The sequence below is a fragment of the Sarcophilus harrisii genome, chromosome 3, assembly GCF_902635505.1.
Source record: "Sarcophilus harrisii chromosome 3, mSarHar1.11, whole genome shotgun sequence".
Classification (NCBI taxonomy): domain Eukaryota; kingdom Metazoa; phylum Chordata; class Mammalia; order Dasyuromorphia; family Dasyuridae; genus Sarcophilus; species Sarcophilus harrisii.
Window position 1 is genome coordinate 586,080,554 of NC_045428.1, and position 20,481 is coordinate 586,101,034.

The 20,481-nt window shown below is 48.3% G+C and overlaps 1 protein-coding gene across 3 annotated transcripts in view; it reads left to right on the forward strand.

Moving 5' to 3' along the window:
• Positions 1–5,645: 5,645 nt before the first annotated feature.
• NADK (NAD kinase) overlaps positions 5,646–20,481 on the forward strand; it is a 50,354-nt gene continuing 35,518 nt past the window's right edge. Inside the window, exon 1 of one of the 3 annotated variants that reach the window (XM_031963015.1) lies at positions 5,646–5,664. The gene's annotated coding sequence lies outside the window, so the exon portion shown is untranslated. Of the gene's footprint in view, positions 5,665–6,747; positions 6,983–14,332; positions 14,476–20,481 lie in introns of those variants that run through there. The other 2 variants (XM_031963017.1, XM_031963018.1) reach the window with 2 other exon arrangements.

Here is a 20,481-nt window from a genome sequence, read left to right on the forward strand (position 1 = left end):
TCTCATATGAGCCTAGACTACTTTGTCTCTTGATAATCTCCTTAATTAACAAGTTATCATCTCTGTGCAAATGACTCCCAAACAGAGGTTGGCATTTTCACTCATATCCAACCCTTGGCTCTCTCCCAAGTTCCAGCCCTATATCACCAAGCTGAATTCTTCCCTGGATGTCCCATATGGAATCTTAAATTCACAAGGGACTCACTGTCGTTCTTCCCACCTTCCCCATATCTGAGGGTACCACCATCCTTCTAGTCTCCTAGACTTGAAACCTCTCCCTTGAGCCACACTCACCCAAACCAGTCAGTTGCCAGACTTGTCCATTTGACTCTTACAAGACCTCCCTTTTTTCATCCTCATAACACATCTCCCTAGTTCAGGTCTCATGACTCACTCCTGGGCCTGGGCCACTGCAGTAGCCGCCTGGTTGACCTCTCCTCCTCAAGCCTCCAGCTTGTTTCCCCACTAGGGTACCAAAACAATCTTCCTAGGACACGGGTCTGGTTTGAGTTTTGATGGTTCAGAATGAGTGTAAACCACAGTTGTTTTGGTTCTGACTCGAAACCCTGAGGGTCTTCCCTTCCCAGATTGATTCTTTGGGAAGGCCAGCTTTTGCCCCAGTTCTTACCTAGCCTGAATGGGTCCTGCCTAAATAAACTGAACCCCAAGAAAGACTTTATCTTAAAAAGATCTCCGACTGCTTCTAGGATTATCGCCAGTAATCTGACCTATGTCTACTGGATTCTGGTGGCTCTGGAAAGAGTGAGGCTGGTGACTGCACACTCCTGCCTCCAGTTAACTTGCAAGTTAAGACATCACCCTTCTGATGTCATTGATCCTTTTCTAAAATACAAAGAATGAATACAATCATGGCATTCCCTGCTTTATTACTATCAGGGCTCCTGCATAAAATTCAAATTCAATATTGAATCTTTTTCAAGCTTCACCCTAACTTTTGAGATTAATTCCATATTCTTCTCTCTTGGTGATGGGTGCTAGCCATACTTTGACCAAAATAGAAGGGTTCCCTACCACAAGGGCACCCAAAGCCCCAGCCCTGGACAGTGGCTAAAAAAGGGTGGAATGGAAAGGAAGTTCTCTGTTGAGACTTGTGGTTTGGGTCTCAGCCTTTTCTCTCTTCAGAGAAGAGGAAGAATCCTCTTTGAGAAGGTGTGGCTGCCCTAGAGGCCCTAGACATAGTTTTGGTCAATCTTTCCAGATCTAAGAGGAAAGGAGTTTCTTCTTGCTGAGGTACTGGGTGGGGACCTTAAGGCCTTTGACTCCCGATCCCAACCAAGTCATCAGGATTTGAGGAGGCAGCCAGGGAGTCCTGATTCCAGCTTTGGTCATGGCTTTATGGATCTAGTAGAATAGAGGCCTTCTGGCTGATCCATGAAGTTCCCCAGCAAACCCACTGAATCATGTTCACCAATGTATCCATATGGCTGCTCAGAAGAACAATCCCAGGTCTGGGCAATGGTTATGAGCTAAGGAGAGAGTATAGGTGAGCGTTCTCTATCCCTGAAGTACTAGGACTTGGCTCTCATAACCACCACCAGAACAGCCAGTCTCAGCTTTGGTCAGTGGCTCATGAACTAAAGTTCACAAACCTGTGATCCAGGCTTGATTTATCACCCGTCCAGCTGGTTTGGTTGGATTTGTTAGAAAGGGACAAGTCCAGGAATCCTTACAGGCAGCTTTCTTGGAAGTGTATTGACCTTATCAACACCAGCAGACAGTCAGTGAGTGGGCTGCAGTGTCCTAGAGGCTGAGGGGGCAGAGCCTGGGCAAGTGGCATAAAGGTGATCCCTATGTGGAATTAACTGAGTGAAGACACTCTCATGGAAATATAGCCTTAAACTACACCTTAATTGTGACTTGAGACTTTTTAATATAGCTTAAAAAAAAAAAAAAGTTGCAGGTGTCTATCCCCTTCTGTTTCCCACCACCTTTTAATTAGTCTTTAAGTATCTCTTTTAAAGGCAATTTATTCTTTTATTTCTGGGTTAAAATTCGCGTGATTAGAATGTAAGCCTGGACTCCCCTAAACAACAGGAATAAAGGCCAAGCAGGTGGGTGGGGGATTCTGTGTTTAAGCTACTTAATCTTGTGTTTTGCATTTTTACTTTGCATTTCTTTTACTGATAAACACCTTGTCAGATGGGAGATGCCCTTTCTCCTTTTTCTTTTTCTTACTCCGAGAGTCACTGGTTGTTTTTGTGGTGGATATTGTCCCACACATTTCTTTGACATGGGGGAATGGATCTCAAAGCATCAACAGAGATTGGGGTACAAATAGCTCAGAGACTTAATGATTGTCAGTTGACTTGGGGGATTGGAGTTGGGAGGGGCAGTTAATAGGGTTTTTTTTTTCTGGCATTGCTTCAGCTTCAAAGGGAGAAAGGGGCATTCTTCTTTTAATTCTAAAAGAGGATGGGAAGATCCCCCCAGAACATCTGAATGGTTTGGTCCACCAAAATGAAGAAGGCTTTATTGCAGGGATGGTAGGCTATTGGAGTGCAGTTGGGGAAGCCAAGGTATATGCATTTTATGGGGGTGTGGCAGAAAGCCAGATAATGAGTTTCCAAAGCAAATTAAAACTGCATCACAAGTCAGAATTACAAAATGGGCCCCAAGTGATAAAAATGGAATTTAAGAAACATGAAAGGATAACACCAGAAAACTCTTAATTGCATTGCATCCTTCCATTCAGGTACTCTTTTAGTCAAAGACTTTTGACTTCACTGGCCTCCTTGTAACCTAGCTCTGACCACTGTCCTGGATGCTCCTGGGCTTATTATTCTCCCTCTTCATTCTTTTTTTAGTTGCTTTTTATTTACAAGTTATATGCATGGGTAATTTTACAACACCGACAATTGCCAAACCTTTTTTCCAATTTTTCCCCTCCTTCTCCTCACCCCCTTCCCTAGATGGCAGCATGACCAGTAGATGTTAAATATATTAAAGTATAAATTAAATACAAAATAAGTATACATGATCAAACCGTTATTTTTCTGTACAAAAAGAATCGGACTCTGAAATATTGTACAATTAGCCTGTGTAGGAAATTCAAAATGCCGGCGGGCAAAAATATTCCCTCTTCATTCTTGATCTGACTTAGAATCCCAGCTTCCTTCAAAGCACCCCTCCAGGGCCACTTCCAATCCAGGCCTTGGGTCTTTTATCCATAATTCTGAGCAGAAAGCCAGATACATAGTAGGTGCTTAATAAATGCTGATTGGAATGAACTTATAAATGGCTCTGAGGAAAGGAGAGAAGAGGGAGGGAAGAGAATAGGGGAAGGAGAAAGGAGGAAGGAAAAGAGGAGACATGATACTGATTCTGAAGTACATGTAAAGATAGCTTTCAACATTCATTTTTGTAAGATTTTGTGTTCCAGTTTTTTCTTCCTCCTTCCCTTACCTCCCCCCCTCCCTAAGATAGCAAGCAATCTTAAACATGAGCAGTCCTTTTAAACATATGTCCATATCTGTCATGTTGTGCAAAAAAAAAAAAAAAAAAAAAAAAATCAGACCAAAAGGGGAAAAAACCCTGAGAAAGAAAATGCAACAAGCAAGTGAAAATACTATGCTTCGATCCACATTCTCCACAGTTCTTTTTCTGGATGCAGATGCATTTTTCATCCCAAGGAAGACTTTCATTACTCTCAGGAAAGGAAGAAGGTTGAGAATCAGAGACTTGGGTACTACTCTACTCTCCAAAGAGAGAAAGGGTACTGGGTTTGAATTATTTCTATTTTCTCCCTTAGATACTGTTAGTCTGGGGTTTGTGAATTTCAGTTCATTCTGTTTGCTATTTCTTAATAAGGAAAGGAGGACCCAAGCTTTATATCCAAGGCTTGATGCCTTTCCCACCAAATACTAGATCCACAATGAATAATAGGTAACAAAGAAACCCATTTATTCAAGTCAAAACAAAAATCAGAGCAATCATACATAGAAGAACATACCAGACAATACAGAGTGAGGGGGTTCTTCCACTGGAAGCAAGGAAGCTCAACCAAGAGTTGAGTTGAGTGACTGAGAGACCTAGATCTCATCCAAGGGGAAGTTCCTCAAAGTGTCTAGTGTACCAAGCTGCAGATGCCAAAAGCCTGAAGTGCCTGAAGTGACTACAAAGACCAAGAGACTAGGAGTATCTCAGTCAGTCTCCTCTTGGCAATCTCCCCCTTCTCCCCCATAGATACAGGACATTAATCTCCTCCAAAGAGGGGAAAGTCCCATCCCAGTGAGTTTTGGGACTCTGATGATACCTGTAATTCATTCTTGCACTTCAATGAGGCACGCTAAGTGAGCATCTGCAACTAGGTGGTGCTGTAATGGATAAAGGGCCTGGAATGGGGAAGATGAGTCTTCCTAAGAACAAATCTGTCTTCATTTACTAGCTGTGTGAACCTGCTTGCCTCAGTTTCCTCAACTGTAAAAAGGAGATATTAACAGCTCCTGACTCAAAGGGCTGTTGTGAGGATTAAATCAAATAACACTTGCAAATTGTTTAGCACAGTACCTGGCATGTAGGGGGTGCTATGTAAATTTTAGTTATTACCAATTTTATAGGTTTATAGGCCTGCCATCCAATCAGAGTGCTGAAGTCCATAGTGACTGCAGCCAAGTAGGAAATGAGATGTACATTCAAATACATTTAAATGTACAAAGAAATATATTCAAAGCAGTGAAAATAGTTTAAAAGCATTAGCAGCTGAAGGGCTCAAAAGTCTTTGCAGAAGGGAGGTGAAGGTGAGGGGTCAGTCTGCACAAAGGATTGGGTATGTGAATGGGCTTATGTGTAAGTGTGTAAAACAGGAAGAGAGAGTAAAGTCCTATTGGGAGTAGTATTCTTCATCCTCTCTTTAGAACAGTTTTTTTTTTTCTTTTTAAGAAAAAGAGGAAAAACTCTGGGCAAAAAACGGATCAATTCATCAAAAAAAAATCTGACAGGTGTAATGTTCCACCATTTGTGTACTCCTACTCCCCCCCCCCCCCCAAAGGAACAGGGAAGATGTCTTCTCATAATTTACTCTTTGTAGAACCAACATTCTGTCTCATGGTTTATTGTATTACAGAGTTTAACGGCAGGTCTCTGAAAAAATAAAAATCAGCATCACTCATAGGGCAATGGAAAGCCGTATGGTGGGCAGGAACAAGGAATGAGAGAACAGTAAATAAAAAGTGATAAGTGCTACATTAGAATTATCAACAAAACTAATCTCATTGATTTGGGTGGAGATTCGGATTATAGGTAAGAATTCTCCCTCTAGTAAGGAGGAACTTTTAACGATGAGTCTCTTTGGTTTCTCTCCAGAGACCCAAGCATCTGCCCACTGAGAGCCTAGGAGGCAGTGTGCCCTTTGGAACCTCAGGGAGATTACGATTCGGGCTTTCCCTAACTGGCAGCCCACTTACAGTTCCCCTAGAAGAAGAGTGATTTGGTCTTAAGGACTGGAGATAAAAGGATTGGCTATCTTGGGATCCACCCCTTTGCTTTGGGTCTCAGAAAGGGAGAAGAGGTTAGTGGTAATTGTTCCTTTGGGGAAGCCTTCTGAAGCAGTATCTCACCAGGAAAGGAACTTCGTGCCGACGCCCGCCCAAAGCGCGAGGAAAAAGCCAAACCAGCCCTTTCGGGACTTTGCCCTTTGCGGCCATTGTGAGTTAGCGCCAGCGTTTTCCTGAGGGGAAGGGGTCGCCTCTAGAAAACGAATGAGCTGAAACCTCGGTTGTAGAGCCCGAGGCCTGTGCAGATTCCTGGGCTGGAGAGGCTGAGGAGGCTGCAAAGGGAGATCGCCTGGTTTTTGTGGTTTTAGTGTTCGCCGCTAACTTGTCTTGTGTCTGATACATTGTTACCCCGAGTGCTTGCACAGGGCACTGGGGACTTTTCGCCTGCGTCTGCTGAGATAAGTTGTATTCTGAGGGGAACTGAGCGGCCGAGAGGGGACAAAGTAAAGCAGTTAGAATTTGGGGGAGCAGCCCCCCCCCCTCCCCCCGCCTGAACGAGCCTGGAACAGTTCCAGGCCTGTCTCAGGCGCTTTTTTCTGTCTCTTTCCCTGTCTGTGAAGCGCAGACGATGGCCGGACTTGGAGACTTCCCGCGTTTAAATCCGGACTTGGATCCTTGCGGGCTGTGCGGCCCAGGGCTAGTCACTCGTCTCCGCCTCAGTTTCCTCCTATGTAAAATGAGCTGGGGAAGGGAAAGGCAAAACACGCCAAGAAAACCTCAACTAGGGTCGCGAGGGGCCCGACACTGATGATGATTTACTTTGTGGGGGGAGATGGGTGATGTGCAAGGTCGGGGAACAGAGGCCAGACATGTCAGGGCGGGGTCCCTGCTGGGGTGCGCCCCCACCGAGGAGCACCAGATTTTCCCACGGCCCTAGTTCCAGGGCGGACGGCCCGGAAGTACACAGCAGGCGCCTAATCAATGCGGGTGGCTTCTGGGGAGGCACACTCCCAAGAGGCGGGGCTGGCCCGGCCACTCAGCGGAGCACGATGACGAAATCTGCCAGTACCAGTCATCTCGGGCCAGGCTGCGTGGGGCTCGAGAGCGGAGCAGCTTCCGATCCCTGCCTCGGGCTCCGGGACTTTGCGGGATCCGGCCCTGCGCGGGACCCACGCACGAGACCCACGTACGTGTGTGCGCGCATGAGCGCGCGGAGGGGGAGGGGAGAGGCGCGCGCCCAGGGCCGCACGCGACACGCGGCGTTCCTTCGGCGCCTGCGCAGGGCCGCCCCGGCGCCTGCGCAGTGAAGGCCCGGCCGCAGGCGCCGCCGCCGCTGCCGCTCCGGCTGCTGTCGCTGCTGCTCCGGGCGGCCATGGGGCAGCTACCGGCCGCGGCGCAGACCTGGAGGTAGCGACGGCGAGCGGCGGCGATCGGGGCCGGCGCGGGGCTACCGCCGAGCCCCGGGACGAGCCCAGGGAGCGGCCAGGAGGCCCCGGGAATGTAGAGGCGTCGGCGGCTGCGGCCGAGCGGTGAGGAGGGCGGACGGAGGGCGGGCCTGTGAGGGTCACGGGGCGGGCCCATGGGGTCACGGGGGTGGGGCCGAGCCAGCCATTCACTCCCCCCTCCCGAGAGGAGTGAGTGTGAGTGTCTGTCCGAGAGGTGTGTGTGAGGGACCCTCCCAGAGGAGAAGGGGAGTGTGAGGGAGTGTCTGTCCCAGAGAAGGAAGTGTGTGTGAGGGTCCCTCCCAGAGGAGAAGGGGAGTGTGAGGGAGTGTCTGTCCCAGAGAAGTGTGTGTGAGGGTCCCTCAGAGGAGAAGGGGAGTGTGAGGGAGTGTCTGTCCCAGAGAAGGAAGTGTGTGTGAGGGTCCCTCCCAGAGGAGAAGGGGAGTGTGAGGGAGTGTCTGTCCCAGAGAAGGAAGTGTGTGTGAGGGTCCCTCCCAGAGGAGAAGGGGAGTGTGAGGGAGTGTCTGTCCCAGAGAAGGAAGTGTGTGTGAGGGTCCCTCCCAGAGGAGAAGGGGAGTGTGAGGGAGTGTCTGTCCCAGAGAAGGAAGTGTGTGTGGGGTCCGTCCCGAGGAGGGGGAGGTGAGGGAGTCCCAGAGAAGTGTGTGAGGGTCCCCCAGAGGAGAAGGGGAGTGTGAGGGAGTGTCTGTCCCAGAGAAGGAAGTGTGTGTGAGGGTCCCTCCCAGAGGAGAAGGGGAGTGTGAGGGAGTGTCTGTCCCAGAGAAGGAAGTGTGTGGAGGACCCTCCAGAGGAGAAGGGGAGTGAGGGAGGTCTCCAGAGAAGGAAGTTGTGAGGGTCCCTCCCAGAGGAGAAGGGGAGTGTGAGGGAGTGTCTGTCCCAGAGAAGGAAGTGTGTGTGAGGGACCCTCCCAGAGGAGAAGGGGAGTGTGAGGGAGTGTCTGTCCCAGAGAAGGAAGTGTGTGTGAGGGTCCCTCCCAGAGGAGAAGGGGAGTGTGAGGGAGTGTCTGTCCCAGAGAAGGAAGTGTGTGTGAGGGACCGTCCCAGAGGAGAAGGGGAGTGTGAGGGAGTGTCTGTCCCAGAGAAGGAAGTGTGTGTGAGGGTCCCTCCCAGAGGAGAAGGGGAGTGTGAGGGAGTGTCTGTCCCAGAGAAGGAAGTGTGTGTGAGGGTCCCTCCCAGAGGAGAAGGGGAGTGTGAGGGAGTGTCTGTCCCAGAGAAGGAAGTGTGTGTAGGGACCGCCCCAGAGGAGAAGGGGTGGAGGGATCTGTCTCAGAGAGTGTGTGGAGGGTCCCTCCCAGAGGAGAAGGGGAGTGTGAGGGAGTGTCTGTCCCAGAGAAGGAAGTGTGTGTGAGGGTCCCTCCCAGAGGAGAAGGGGAGTGTGAGGGAGTGTCTGTCCCAGAGAAGGAAGTGTGTGTGAGGGTCCCTCCCAGAGGAGAAGGGGAGTGTGAGGGAGTGTCTGTCCCAGAGAAGGAAGTGTGTGTGAGGGTCCCTCCCAGAGGAGAAGGGGAGTGTGAGGGAGTGTCTGTCCCAGAGAAGGAAGTGTGTGTGAGGGTCCCTCCCAGAGGAGAAGGGGAGTGTGAGGGAGTGTCTGTCCCAGAGAAGGAAGTGTGTGTGAGGGTCCCTCCCAGAGGAGAAGGGGAGTGTGAGGGAGTGTCTGTCCCAGAGAAGGAAGTGTGTGTGAGGGTCCCTCCCAGAGGAGAAGGGGAGTGTGAGGGAGTGTCTGTCCCAGAGAAGGAAGTGTGTGTGAGGGTCCCTCCCAGAGGAGAAGGGGAGTGTGAGGGAGTGTCTGTCCCAGAGAAGGAAGTGTGTGTGAGGGTCCCTCCCAGAGGAGAAGGGGAGTGTGAGGGAGTGTCTGTCCCAGAGAAGGAAGTGTGTGTGAGGGTCCCTCCCAGAGGAGAAGGGGAGTGTGAGGGAGTGTCTGTCCCAGAGAAGGAAGTGTGTGTGAGGGTCCCTCCCAGAGGAGAAGGGGAGTGTGAGGGAGTGTCTGTCCCAGAGAAGGAAGTGTGTGTGAGGGTCCCTCCCAGAGGAGAAGGGGAGTGTGAGGGAGTGTCTGTCCCAGAGAAGGAAGTGTGTGTGAGGGTCCCTCCCAGAGGAGAAGGGGGTGGAGGAGTGTTCCCAGAGAAGGAAGTGTGTGTGAGGGACCGCCAGAGGAGAAGGAGTGAGGGAGTGTCTGTCCCAGAGAAGGAAGTGTGTGTGAGGGTCCGTCCCAGAGGAGAAGGGGAGTGTGAGGGAGTGTCTGTCCCAGAGAAGGAAGTGTGTGTGAGGGTCCCTCCCAGAGGAGAAGGGGAGTGTGAGGGAGTGTCTGTCCCAGAGAAGGAAGTGTGTGTGAGGGTCCCTCCCAGAGGAGAAGGGGAGTGTGAGGGAGTGTCTGTCCCAGAGAAGGAAGTGTGTGTGAGGGTCCCTCCCAGAGGAGAAGGGAGGTGAGGGATTGTCCCAGAGTGGTGGAGGGACCCTCCAGAGGAGAAGGGAGTGGAGGGGGTCTGTCCCAGAGAAGGAAGTGTGTGTGAGGGTCCCTCCCAGAGGAAGGGAGTGGAGGGAGTATCTGTCTCAGAGAAGTGTGTGTGAGGGTCCTCCCAGAGGAGAAGGGGAGTGTGAGGGAGTGTCTGTCCCAGAGAAGGAAGTGTGTGTGAGGGACCCTCCCAGAGGAGAAGGGGAGTGTGAGGGAGTGTCTGTCCCAGAGAAGGAAGTGTGTGTGAGGGTCCCTCCCAGAGGAGAAGGGGAGTGTGAGGGAGTGTCTGTCCCAGAGAAGGAAGTGTGTGTGAGGGTCCGTCCCAGAGGAGAAGGGGAGTGTGAGGGAGTGTCTGTCCCAGAGAAGGAAGTGTGTGTGAGGGTCCCTCCCAGAGGAGAAGGGGAGTGTGAGGGAGTGTCTGTCCCAGAGAAGGAAGTGTGTGTGAGGGACCCTCCCAGAGGAGAAGGGGAGTGTGAGGGAGTGTCTGTCCCAGAGAAGGAAGTGTGTGTGAGGGTCCGTCCCAGAGGAGAAGGGGAGTGTGAGGGAGTGTCTGTCCCAGAGAAGGAAGTGTGTGTGAGGGACCGTCCCAGAGGAGAAGGGGAGTGTGAGGGAGTGTCTGTCCCAGAGAAGGAAGTGTGTGTGAGGGTCCCTCCCAGAGGAGAAGGGGAGTGTGAGGGAGTGTCTGTCCCAGAGAAGGAAGTGTGTGTGAGGGTCCCTCCCAGAGGAGAAGGGGAGTGTGAGGGAGTGTCTGTCCCAGAGAAGGAAGTGTGTGTGAGGGTCCCTCCCAGAGGAGAAGGGGAGTGTGAGGGAGTGTCTGTCCCAGAGAAGGAAGTGTGTGTGAGGGACCGTCCCAGAGGAGAAGGGGAGTGTGAGGGAGTGTCTGTCCCAGAGAAGGAAGTGTGTGTGAGGGTCCCTCCCAGAGGAGAAGGGGAGTGTGAGGGAGTGTCTGTCCCAGAGAAGGAAGTGTGTGTGAGGGTGCCTCCCAGGGGAGAAGGGGAGTGTGAGGGAGTGTCTGTCCCAGAGAAGGAAGTGTGTGTGAGGGTCCCTCCCAGAGGAGAAGGGGAGTGTGAGGGAGTGTCTGTCCCAGAGAAGGAAGTGTGTGTGAGGGACCGTCCCAGAGGAGAAGGGGAGTGTGAGGGAGTGTCTGTCCCAGAGAAGGAAGTGTGTGTGAGGGTCCCTCCCAGAGGAGAAGGGGAGTGTGAGGGAGTGTCTGTCCCAGAGAAGGAAGTGTGTGTGAGGGACCCTCCCAGAGGAGAAGGGGAGTGTGAGGGAGTGTCTGTCCCAGAGAAGGAAGTGTGTGTGAGGGACCCTCCCAGAGGAGAAGGGGAGTGTGAGGGAGTGTCTGTCCCAGAGAAGGAAGTGTGTGTGAGGGTCCCTCCCAGAGGAGAAGGGGAGTGTGAGGGAGTGTCTGTCCCAGAGAAGGAAGTGTGTGTGAGGGTCCCTCCCAGAGGAGAAGGGGAGTGTGAGGGAGTGTCTGTCCCAGAGAAGGAAGTGTGTGTGAGGGTCCCTCCCAGAGGAGAAGGGGAGTGTGAGGGAGTGTCTGTCCCAGAGAAGGAAGTGTGTGTGAGGGTCCCTCCCAGAGGAGAAGGGGAGTGTGAGGGAGTGTCTGTCCCAGAGAAGGAAGTGTGTGTGAGGGTCCCTCCCAGAGGAGAAGGGGAGTGTGAGGGAGTGTCTGTCCCAGAGAAGGAAGTGTGTGTGAGGGTCCCTCCCAGAGGAGAAGGGGAGTGTGAGGGAGTGTCTGTCCCAGAGAAGGAAGTGTGTGTGAGGGTCCCTCCCAGAGGAGAAGGGGAGTGTGAGGGAGTGTCTGTCCCAGAGAAGGAAGTGTGTGTGAGGGTCCCTCCCAGAGGAGAAGGGGAGTGTGAGGGAGTGTCTGTCCCAGAGAAGGAAGTGTGTGTGAGGGTCCCTCCCAGAGGAGAAGGGGAGTGTGAGGGAGTGTCTGTCCCAGAGAAGGAAGTGTGTGTGAGGGTCCCTCCCAGAGGAGAAGGGGAGTGTGAGGGAGTGTCTGTCCCAGAGAAGGAAGTGTGTGTGAGGGTCCCTCCCAGAGGAGAAGGGGAGTGTGAGGGAGTGTCTGTCCCAGAGAAGGAAGTGTGTGTGAGGGTCCCTCCCAGAGGAGAAGGGGAGTGTGAGGGAGTGTCTGTCCCAGAGAAGGAAGTGTGTGTGAGGGTCCCTCCCAGAGGAGAAGGGGAGTGTGAGGGAGTGTCTGTCCCAGAGAAGGAAGTGTGTGTGAGGGACCCTCCCAGAGGAGAAGGGGAGTGTGAGGGAGTGTCTGTCCCAGAGAAGGAAGTGTGTGTGAGGGTCCCTCCCAGAGGAGAAGGGGAGTGTGAGGGAGTGTCTGTCCCAGAGAAGGAAGTGTGTGTGAGGGTCCCTCCCAGAGGAGAAGGGGAGTGTGAGGGAGTGTCTGTCCCAGAGAAGGAAGTGTGTGTGAGGGACCGTCCCAGAGGAGAAGGGGAGTGTGAGGGAGTGTCTGTCTCAGAGAAGTGTGTGTGAGGGACCCTCCCAGAGGAGAAGGGGAGTGTGAGGGAGTGTCTGTCCCAGAGAAGGAAGTGTGAGTGAGTGTGAGTGTGTGTCCCAGAGAAGTGTGTGTGAAGGTCCCTCCCAGAGGAGAAGGGGAGTGTGAGCATCTGTCCCAGACAAGGAAGTGTTGAGTGTGTGTGTCTGTCCCAGAGAGGTGTGTGAGGGTCGGTCCCAGAGGAGAAAGTGTGAGTTAGTGTGTGAGAGTGCCTGCCTGCCCCAGAGGAGGAAGTGTCTGCCTGTCTGGGTGAGGGAATGTGTTTGTTCCTCTGGGCGTCAGTGTGTAAGTATGAGGGCCTGCCCCTCTGCAGGTGAACGTACCTGCTACTTGTGCGAATGAATGTGATTGTTCAGAAGAGTGTGATTGCATGGGCTGGCCTTTCTGTGACTGAGTGTGAGCGTGAATGTGTGCCCCTCTGTGGGTGTGCCCACTTGTGGCCTTCTGTAGGGGTGCTTGCCTTTCTTGTGGATGAGCATGAGCATGCCTGGCCCGCTTCAGGAAGCTGTGTCCCCCGCCTTGAATCTCCCGTCGGCTCCCCCTCTCCCATGCCTGTCTAAGCTGGTGCTCCCTTGTTGATACCCCCTCTCAGGAGAGGGGACTGACTGGCTCTAATTCACAAGCAGGTGTGGCAGGCTTGGCCTTTACAGACTTTCACTGTATTTAGGCTCTGCCACCCTGGGAGGTCGGGGCCCTGTGCTTGGCCTTCTGGAGCAGCGCCAACGGTGTATTGTGAATGACCAGTAATTGAGCCATGAGTTGAGCTTTGCAGGAGGGTAAGAGCAGGGCAGGCCCTGGGGCCTGTGACAAGTTGGACCGAGGGATGGAAGAAGGTTCTTGGACACCAGCCCTGATGTAGCCCTGATGTTTTACAGCTTTGGGAGATTTTTTTTATAGGGTGTGAAATGTAGCTTTGAGGTAAACATTAGAAATCTGTGTGAGCGGCCCCTCACTGGCTCTGGGTTGGGCGCCGGGCAGGGTTTGTGCTTTAGTTCTTGAGTTCCTGGGCTACCTTGTTGGGGGAGTTTTCTGTCTGCTGGCGCACATGGCTGTTTCCCCAGGATTTCAGGTCAGCCTGTGACCCACCTGATGATTCTGGCTCTCCACTTAAGGAGGCTGCTCCACAGACAGAGTAAGACGCATAGATGTCACCTGGCTGGACACCAGCCTTTCATCTTGCTAGGGTCCCCCTGGGCTTCTCTCTGGGCAGGTCTGTACAGTTCTTCAGAACCCACATGGCACCAAGATACCCCCAAAGGAGCCCGATGCTATTAAAAACATGGCAATTAGCGAGTCACTTCATATTCCTCGTATAATGGTCCATCTCTTTTTGTTCAGTACGGTATGAATTAGTCAGCTGCCTCTTTTGCCCAGGGCCTACAAATCATGCCATTTAAATTAACTCTTATCTTTTTAACTGAGCAAGCATTTACTGAGCACTGACTGCGCCAGGCATTGTACCGAGTTCTGGGGGAGATGGAAGCAGAAGCTTCATGGAGTGTGTGCACGTTAATTAATTAATGAGAGAGCCCAGACCTACAGACGTGGGTGTCTATGGGCTGTAGGGATCCCATACAAGGCGGTCTTGGAGGCATGAGCCGGCTATGGGCCGTCTTGAAGAAAACCAGGGATTCTGGGAGGCAGAGGTGAGGGTGGAGGGCACAAGAGCCTGGCGCACTGCCAGCATGAAGGCCTAGAGTGGACTCAGAGGAAATGCCCAAGCCACCATGGAGGACCAGACTCAGGACAGGAAGTGCCAGAGTGGGGGATGGGGGAGAAGGGCCACTTTAGGAAATCCTTTAGGTAGCTGGGGCAGAAGCTTGAGACATTGAGGTTTAGACCCTGGGAGATGAAAAAGATGGGGGAGCCTCAGGGTTTGGAAGGGAAAGACAGGGAGCTCTGTGTCTGACTGTTGAGTTTCCAATATCTGAAAGAGTCAGAAAAACCTGGATTCAGATCCCTTTTCTGTGGTCCTGTGCCGAGCATTGATCCAGCCTCTGGGGCCTCATTTGGGCAAGTCAGGGAGTGGGGCCAGATGACTTCGAAGGGCCCTGTCAGCCACAGTGTGAGCTTCAGATTTAATTCAAGATGACCCGAATTGAGATTGAGGAGAGAGCAGGGGAGCTGCCAGTGGAGCCCTTTTTGGGGCTTCCCCAGCCTCTGTCTTTAAGGAGCCACGTACTTGTGGATTCATGCTCAGCAATGGTCCCAGGAGTAGGAGCCAGCTTTCAGATGCTGCCCCCAATGTTGGAGCTCCAGCATACAAATGCAGATTTGCGTTTGAGAAATTTCCTAGTCCTGCCTTCTTTCAGTCTGCCTGCTAAGTAGTCCAGTAAGAAGTGGACATTTACCGTTAGGAGGCTGTTATTGGAATCTTTTATTTTTCTGTTGCCTGGGTTTCCCCCAGGATCCCCTCCTTTCTCTTCTTAACAAAGAATTTTATTCATGGAGAAAAACAGGAAGAAGAGAAAAAAATCAGCCCCAAATCACCAGCATGTGGGGAAAGCGCCGGCCCTAGTAGACACGCTCGGCACCTGGGCACGGACGGGCGGCGGAGGCGCGCCTTCTTGGGCCCTTCCTGGGGCCCAGCCTCTCGGAGCCTGGCCAGGTGGGCTTTGCTTGTTTTCTGGTGCTGCTTTGCTTTGCCTTGTCATCATCTTTTTATCGGCTTTCTGGCCTTGCCTGCTCCCTTTTGCCGAATTGATGTCAGATTCATTTGTTCTTTCTGAAGGCACAGCAGTTTTCCATTCCATTCTTTCTCTACCGGGGTTTGTTTAGCCGGCATCCACTTTGTTGGCAATTCTTTGCGAACACAAAAAGTGCTGCTATAAATGTTTTGCTGGAGATGGGTGGAGCCCTTGTTTCTTTCTTTTCTGAGTGACCTCCTTGGTCCAGCTATGGAATCTGACTTAAAGGTTATGAACATCTGAGTCACTCTTTCTGCGTTAGTTCCAAATTGGTTTTGGAAATTTACAATTTAGCAACAATGTATTGATGTTCCTGTCTTACTACCATAGAGCCGTCCATCTTTTCTCATTTTTGTTGGGGCTGAGGGGAAATCTCATTGTTTTAATCTTTTTCCCATTCTTTCACGTGTTTGTTAATCATTTGAAAATCTTCTGGCCATTTCTGTTGGGAATAGTTTTTGTTCTACAGACATTTATTAAGTACTTGCTGTGTGCAAGACACCATGTTGAAAACTGAGGTAGTGAATCCTCACACATTGTTAGTAATACAGAATTATTCTGCATGTGGTGTTCTAGGTTTGAAGCTGTTTTGAAGTCCTGAGGACAGATTGGTAACAATATATTTTTACTAAGTCTTTATCAGTCTCTGAGCTCTCCGAAATGGCTCTCCTTGGCAAATTAACTTATTGTTCTTTAGGGTTGTGAAGTTCTATGTGACTACAGGCCCCTGGCTACCCATAGGCTCCATATCAGCAGGGAGACAGTTTCATCTGGTCTTTTGGCCTTTAATTGCAGGAAAAGGGTGTGCCCAGAATCTAATACAAAATACCAGGGGCAGTTTTCCTTTCCTGACAAATGAAGGTTCTAGGGACTCCAGGGTTTTTTTCCCCTACAAAAGCAATTAGATTTCCGTTTAGATTTGATTTTCTATAATGACTTAAAACTGTTTTCTGTTGACCTTTTCGTGAAACATTTGTTTAAATTTAAACAGATTCAAATTGTGTCTTGGAAAAATTTGTTAGGGTTATATTAATTACTGTAACATCATTATTTTTCATTGCCCTAATGATAACAACATTTAAAAAATCTCCATGATTATGTTTATTTTAATTTTTTTAAAAAAATTTTGATACATGACATTTTTGAGGATATCCCCACACACACACCTTTTTAAAGGTAGATTAGCCATTTTTATTTTTCTCTTGAAGTGTTCCAGAGTCTTCATGAGTTGATAGCTTTCAAAAACAATTATTTGTTTTAATAAGTCTGAGATGCGCTTTCTCCCTTCCCCCCATTGAGAAGACAAGAAAAAAATTTATAAACATATGTAGTCAATTACAATAAATTTCTGTATTGGCCATGTCCAAAAAAAAATTGCCTCATGCATTCTGAGCTCATCTTTCTTTTAGAAAGTGGGTGGCGTGTTTCATCGTTAGGCTTCTGGAATCCTGGTTGGTCGTTTCTCCAATATGAGTTCATCCCAAACGTATTTCATCACATTTATATACCATAACTTGTTCATCTCTCCAATTTATAGGCATTCTCTCAGATCCCATTCTTTGCCACCTCCTCAAAAAGAGCTGTGTTTTTGTGCATACTTAGAATTTGTTTTGTGTAAGTCTAATCCTTTCCTTAATTTTATCTTCCCTTTAATTCTCCCTTCCCATTTCACTTTTCCCTCCCTTATAACTGAAATGTATTTCTATATCCAACTTTGTCTTGTGTAGTATTGTATAAACTTTGTCAAATTTAGATGATAGTGACATTTAAAAATGAGCTCCTTATATATAGAGATAGGAATTTATGCATCCAGATTATGAGTTAATTTCTCTTAAACTTCTTCCTCTCCCTTCCCCCCTGTGTATTCCTCTTTCCTTCATATTCCATTCTTAAGATCATCAAAATATAACAGAATGATTCCCAGGTCTTAGCTTATTTCTTCCGATTCTGATGATGGTAGGTTTCTGGGGGCACATATAGATCATCTCCCCATATTTAAATGTTAGCATTTTATCCTTATTTAGTTTTTTATAATTGTTCATTCTTACTTTTCTTTTTATATTGCTTTGCTCTTCCGTGCTTGAACTTCAGAGTTTCTTCCCAGCTCTGATCTTTTTGTCAGGAATGCTGAATAAATTATTTTTGATTATAAGCCTATATTATTTTTGGAATATTGTATTTCAAATTCTCTGCTCCTTAATAGTAGTAGCTACTGAATAGTGTGTGATCCTGACTGTAGCCCCTCAGTACTTAATTTTTTTTTCTTTGTGACTGCTTGCAGTATATTTTCTTTGACTGGAAGAGCTGGATTTTTGGCTGTCATGCTACAGGGAGTTTTCATTTTGTGATTTGTTTTAGGAGATAACTAGTGAATTTTATATTTTCACTTTGCTCCCTTATTCGTGAAGATCTGGACAGTTGAATTAAAAAAAATTCTTGAAATATGTCTAGGCTTTTTTAGTCATGGTATTTATATAGTCCACTACATTTTCTTTTTTTTTCCTGAATTTTGTTTTAATTTTAATATTTCTTCTTGTTTTATGAAGTCATTGGCTTCTTTTTGGTCCATTTTGATTTTTAAAAGGTTTATGCTTGGACAAAGTTTCATTTCTTTTGTGCCGATCTGTTTTTCCTCCAATAGTATTTTATTTTTCCAAAAACATATAAAAATAGTTTTCAACAATCTTTTTTTCCTTTTTTTAAATTATAGCTTTTTATTTACAAGATATATGCATGAGTAATTTTTCAGTATTGACAAATGCAAAACCTCTTGTTCCAACTTTTCCTCTTCTTCCCCCCACCCCTTCCCTCAGATAGCAGTTTGATCAATATATGTCAAATATAGTATACATGTTCAAACAGTTATTTTGCTGTACAAAAAGGATCGGACTTTGAAATAGTGTACAATTAGCCTGTGAAGGAAATCAAAAATGCAGGTGACAAAAATAGAGGGATTGGGAATTCTATGTAATGGTTCATAGTCATCTCCCAGAGTTCTTTCCCTGGGTATAGCTGGTTCAGTTCATTCCTGCTCCATTGGAACTGATTTGGTTCATCTCATTGTTGAAGAGGGCCATGTCCATCAGAATTGATCATCATATGGTATTGTTTAACAATCATTTTTGTAAAACTTTGTGTTCTAAATCTTGTGTTGGGGTAACACCCCTCCTTGGGTGCTAAGAGTGTTCTCTGTCTATCCCCACTCTTGTTCTCATTGTCCCCAGACCTCCCCATCTGTCTCTCTGTGAAGAACTGGGATGGACAAATGATGCATTGTGGACTTTTTTGGATTTCTTTGGGATTTTTTATGGTACATTTTCCAATTTTTTTAAAAGGAATTATTTTCTTCATTGAGTTTTTAAATCTTTTACCATTTGGACTGTTTGGGGGTTTTAGTTGTGGTTTTCGTTAGTATTTTTGGTGCCTCATTTACCAAGTTGTCAGTTCTTTTTTCCTAATTTTCTTGCATCACTCATTTCTTTTCTAAGTTTTTTCCCCTTATCAATTTCTTTAGCTCTTCCAGGAATTGTTACTGGACTTGGTAATAATATTTTGCTTCCCTCCACCCCCCTTTGTGGCTCTGTTTGTGGTTGTTTTCACATCATTGTTTCCTTTTGGATTTGTTTTTGATCTTCCCTTTCACCATAGTAGCCTTTTAAGGACAGGGTTTTTTGGTTGTTATTTGTTCCTTTTTCAAGCCTATATCTTGTCTTTGAATTTTGAATTTTTTTTTTTTTTTAAACTAGATTGAAATTGGGCTTCAGGCCTCTTTGGAAGTTACTAAATTTTCTGTGCTTCCAAGATGTATGTAACCTGAGGAAAGGTGTCAAAACTGCCCTCCTGGACTGCATGCTGGTCCTTTCTCAGGAAAGACCTCTTCTACAGCCATGAGTACTAGTGCTCCTCTCTGTCCTGAAACCATAACCAGAGACTTTGTACCTTTGCACCTGTGAGCACTTCTGCTGCCTTGATTTGGAACTGAGAAACAGGTAATGGAATTGCCAGATGGCGTCCTGTCCTGCTTCCAGTGCTAGCACTCTTTCTGACCAATTTTCTGACCCTCTTGCTATCTCTGGGAAGATAGCTCCAGAGGTGGCTGCTGTCATTGCTTTTCACTGGTACTGCTGTTGTGTGCACTCTGGTTGGCTCGGATCCCAGTGTCCCAGACTATCTGACTTCCAGTGCTGTCTTGGACTGGGAAAAAAATTCACCCCAAACCCTTGTTGGCTCTGGAGTGACAGGGCAGTGCTGGGTTTGGCTGGAGTGCGCCTTTCACCATTTTCCATTCCAGTCTATTCACTTCCTAGATGCCTTGGGAGGAGAGCGTGGAGGGGAATCCCCCTCCTTGGGTCTGCCCGGGATCTGTAAGTGATCTTTGGGGCGAATGTGCAGGGGTGGCCCTTCACAAGACTGGATGAGGGCTGGGTGGGTAGCCCAGCTCACGCTGGACTGCAGTTTCATTGTAGCTTGGGTAGCATGTGGGAGTCGAAGATGCCGGCCTGATGGAGGTCCTTGGTGGCCACAGCTTCCATGATGTGGCGTGTGACGTACTTGTTGACGGCCGTGTTCTTATCTTTGGCCACCCACTTGGTGCACTGTTGAGTTGCATGTGGTCAGGGCCCTTCTGGGACACCAACCAATTCATCCTCATTGTCCTCTTGTGAGGGAGGTTCCCATAGCCGTGATCTTCCCTCTCTTCCAGGATGGTTTTTTCTGGTGCTCACCACAGTGAGTTTCTTCTTTGTACCGCTGGTTCCATGACCTTTGACATATTTTTGAAAGTTTGGGAATCCTGCCTTGTTCATTTACATTTTCTCTCTCCTGTGTCTCACACATGGTAGAGATTCAGCAAATATTGTTGAATGGCATTTTTCTGCCATCCTGGGCTCAGTTACAGCTTACAAACATGTTTCTTGAGAGTCTCGTTATAAATACTCTGTCATGGAAAAATGCATTTGTTCTAAGATCGAAAGTTCTAAATGATAGATCCCTAGGCTGGCTCTGAAAATGTAGCCAAAAGAACCCACTATTTTGTAATGAAGAAAAACACCTCCATTATTTATATATAGCATTTCAGAGTTTAGTCATTTTACAGAATAGAAAATATTGCTGAAATATTAATAATTATAACAAATTAATGTATTTGTCTTAATCCTCATCCTTGATCAAGAACAGGTGTAAAGTCGAGGAAGAGAAACAGGTGGCGCTCTACATGATTGGAAGAAGGCTTTTCTAGGACACTAGGTTGTTGGTGATACTTGGCTCAAATTTTGCTTTAAGACTACACTTATAAGCATAATTCAAGGGAATGTGTTATTTCCTTGAGGATAGAGACCCCTCCTCCCAAAAGATATTCTTCCCCCAGAAGAGTAGGCTTATATTAGTTGACTTTGCACATCTATAGTGAAAGGTTTGGAATAGTTGCTCCTTAATTACTTTATTTAATGTTGGAGGTAATCAGGGCTAAGTGACTTACATGCGGTCACTCAGTTAGTATGTCCTTTTAATTTCAGGGCTGGTGCGCTGACCATTGCACCACCTTCAGCTGGATCAAAAGATCAATATAATTCTGTCTTTTTCTCTTTGAGAAACAAGACTTTGGACCTTCTGAAGGAACGCTCTCTCAGTAGTGCCTCATACGCAGAAGGTCCTTAATGTTTGAATTGAGTTGCCTCAGGTGTAGCTGTGGTGGCCTTAAGCTGGAGTCCCCAAACCCCTCTGTCTTTGATAGTTGTGTCTCTGTTGTGTTCTCTCCGATCTCCTGCTGGGGCTCATTGTCTCCCACAGCCAATGGCTAATGAAATCACTTGGCCAATGGATCAGCTCAGCCTCCATATCCCCTTGTTGTTACTGCTCCCCACACCTGGGGAGCTCTCTGACTTCCCTGATGTGGGTGGTCTCTCTGTGACACAAGTGACCTGCTTCCC